The sequence below is a fragment of the Ochotona princeps genome, chromosome 13 (genome assembly GCF_030435755.1).
Source record: "Ochotona princeps isolate mOchPri1 chromosome 13, mOchPri1.hap1, whole genome shotgun sequence".
Taxonomy (NCBI): Eukaryota; Metazoa; Chordata; class Mammalia; order Lagomorpha; family Ochotonidae; genus Ochotona; species Ochotona princeps.
Window position 1 is genome coordinate 12,633,086 of NC_080844.1, and position 2,735 is coordinate 12,635,820.

The 2,735-nt window shown below is 43.6% G+C and overlaps 1 pseudogene; it reads right to left on the reverse strand.

The window, feature by feature from the left end:
• Nucleotides 1-277: 277 nt before the first annotated feature.
• Nucleotides 278-1,464, reverse strand: LOC101517719 (hsc70-interacting protein-like; annotated as a pseudogene).
• Nucleotides 1,465-2,735: the final 1,271 nt, after the last annotated feature.

Sequence of the window (2,735 nt, forward strand, 5' to 3'; positions counted from 1 at the left end):
CAGTCAATCTTCTGTTCTTGTGTGTTTTCCTTGCCCAGTAAGTCAAAGGAAAAAATCTCAAAATGATTAGCAAAGAAAAATGGAGAAATTAGCACCCTTTTAATTTGTTTTAAATATTTTTAAGGTTTAAAAAACTTAAAGTTTATAATTCCTAGTAGTAAAACATTATCTGGATGAATACCCTAATGGCAAACCACTGTCAATTGCTTCAGTTGGATTTGGTGCAGAGGGGTGGTGCCGTCGTCTCAGCACTCGGTCTCTCTCGCCGAGGAGGTCGGAGGTACACTGGCTTTTATTATTGCTGCATCCATTAGGTGACTGGGCTGCTTATCCTTCATAAGGGCTTTGTTAGAAGGGCATTATGCTTGACCTCCAAATTTGGCTGACAATTTACTGATGAGATTCATAACCTTGGGGTTGCTCTGATATTTTGACATATTTGCTGGGTTCTGGGCCACATCTTGCAAAGCCACCATAACTTTTGGATCCTGCACGGTTGCAAGAACTTCAGGGTCACTAAGAATTTCATTGAGTCTGGCATACCTGCCATTCAGGCATCCCCCCAGGAAAGCCACGTGGAAAAGAGTCATACTGAGCTCCTGATTGTCTTTTGGCTTCTTCCTCCCTCTGGGCTCTCTTGTGCCGTTCTGGAGCCTTCTTTACTGTTTCCATTCTTTCTTTGATCTCTCGCTTTTCACGTTTTCACTCATACTTCCTCTGATGTTCTGCAATTTTCTGGGCCCTCGGTTGAAATTCTTTAAGCATCGCATTAGGATCTTCCTCATAATCCATTGGGCTGCTTCTTCCCAATGGCCCAGAAGTCTGTGTGCTTTCCCGCGCCACTTGTAAGGCTGAGCCGAGCCAGAGTTGATCTCAATGGCTCTGACAAGTCTCAGATGGCAGCATTTGGCTTCTATAATTTGACGAAGACACTTGCTCTCTTGGCATACAGGACAAGCGAGGATTCAGCTTGATGGCGTCTGTGAACAGCTCAATAGCTTTCTGCAGTTCCCCATCATTCAGGGCTTTGATGGCAGCCCCTTCATTTGCTGGATCCATCATGTCCTCGGTTATCTCTGCATTTTCATCTCCCGTTTGCTGAGGGGCATCAGTGTCCGGCTCAATCACACCTTCATTGTCGACTTCTAGATCACTCTCCTCACTTGATGCCTCGTCTGCCTGGACGTTTTCCTTCCTCTTCTTAATATCTGCTTTTTTTTTTTCTTGATATTTTCCTCTGCTTTAGCTTTATGAGTTGCAGGTGGCACTTTCCTGCCCACGCTCTCCGCCCACTCCCTGAGGAAGCACATTTCCTCCATGTGCAGCACATTTGGATCCTGCTTGCACAAATGCACGAAGGCCAGGAGCTGGTTCACTTTGCAGGGATCCATGGTGGGCAGGTGGCGGGCGGAGGGCAGCAGGCAGCGGCTAGAGGCCCGACTCCAGGCTTGGGCGCTGGCTCAATGTGACACGGACAAGAGGGGAGCTTGGCATCTTGTGGTCCTGCTACTTGACATGAGGGACTCGAAATGTTTTTGGCATCAGAACACGGGCACCTATAAGTGAGAATGACACAGACAGGAGTGGGAAGGTGCCACGGTGATGGTTACATGACCTTGCAATGTCTCCCAGGCAGTTTCTGTAGGCGAATCTAGGTGAGGTCACACTTCCGTCTTCTGTTATCACACAACAGAACAGAGAAATCAATTCATTTTATGCATGCAAAATGGTCTGATAATATCATGGACCTATGAAGCATCAGTTTTGAAATTATGCAAGTAAGGTTAAAACTGTTTTTCTGCTGTTCGGTTTTAAGATCATAGGGCACAGTATTGAGTACTCCAGGGTATCAGTTTTTCTGAAAATGGATTTTATATCCTTACCTCAATATTTCAAATATGTTTTTTTTTTCTCTCTCTCTCTCTCCCTTTCTGCCTAGACCTTGGCGGAGTTTATCCTCAATTACTTCTGTGTATTTCAAATATCCCAAATCCTGCCTGTGTCGTTAAGGGGCAGTTAGATTTGCTTCCGACCCAGATCATTTTTCATCATGACATGTATCAATTTCTACCTAACTTGAAGATCTTGCTCAAACGTTATTGATTTGTCTCAGTCTTGAATCTCACATGCATACAGTCCAGCTAAACGTTTAACTACTGATACTGGCAAATATATTATTCATGGTGACCATATTTCTTATTTCACTCCAAATGTTTCATTTCCAATAGATCTTTACTCTTAAAATATTTTCAAAATTTGAGAACTTCCCCATGATTCTATTAAGGCATGCCACAGTGTTGGTAATGGAACAGAATAAAATACCTGTTTCTTCTTATCTATCAGTGAATCGAGTTAAATTTTTCTCAGAAGTTCCCATGTTCCTTTAAATCAGAACCCTTTTTGAGGCTCTGTATTGATCATGACTTGAGTAATAACATGTACTCTTATAGAATGGTACTTTTAAAAACAGATACACACTTAGAGGGAAACAGTGAAAAACGACACACAGCTACATATGGTGCAGTAGAAGCCACCCTGGCTTCTTCAGAGTACCCCAGTTCCTAGGGACTGGGAAAGTCCTCAGGATTATATGCTGAACACTGCATTGTGGGTCCAGCAAGCAGCAATGCTTAAAGAGGTAACAAGACACCCATCCACTGTGTGGATCCTCTGTGGGTAGTTACTCATTGGGTGGTAGGTGAATTCTGTGCATCCTTGTAAAGTGAGATAGGCAA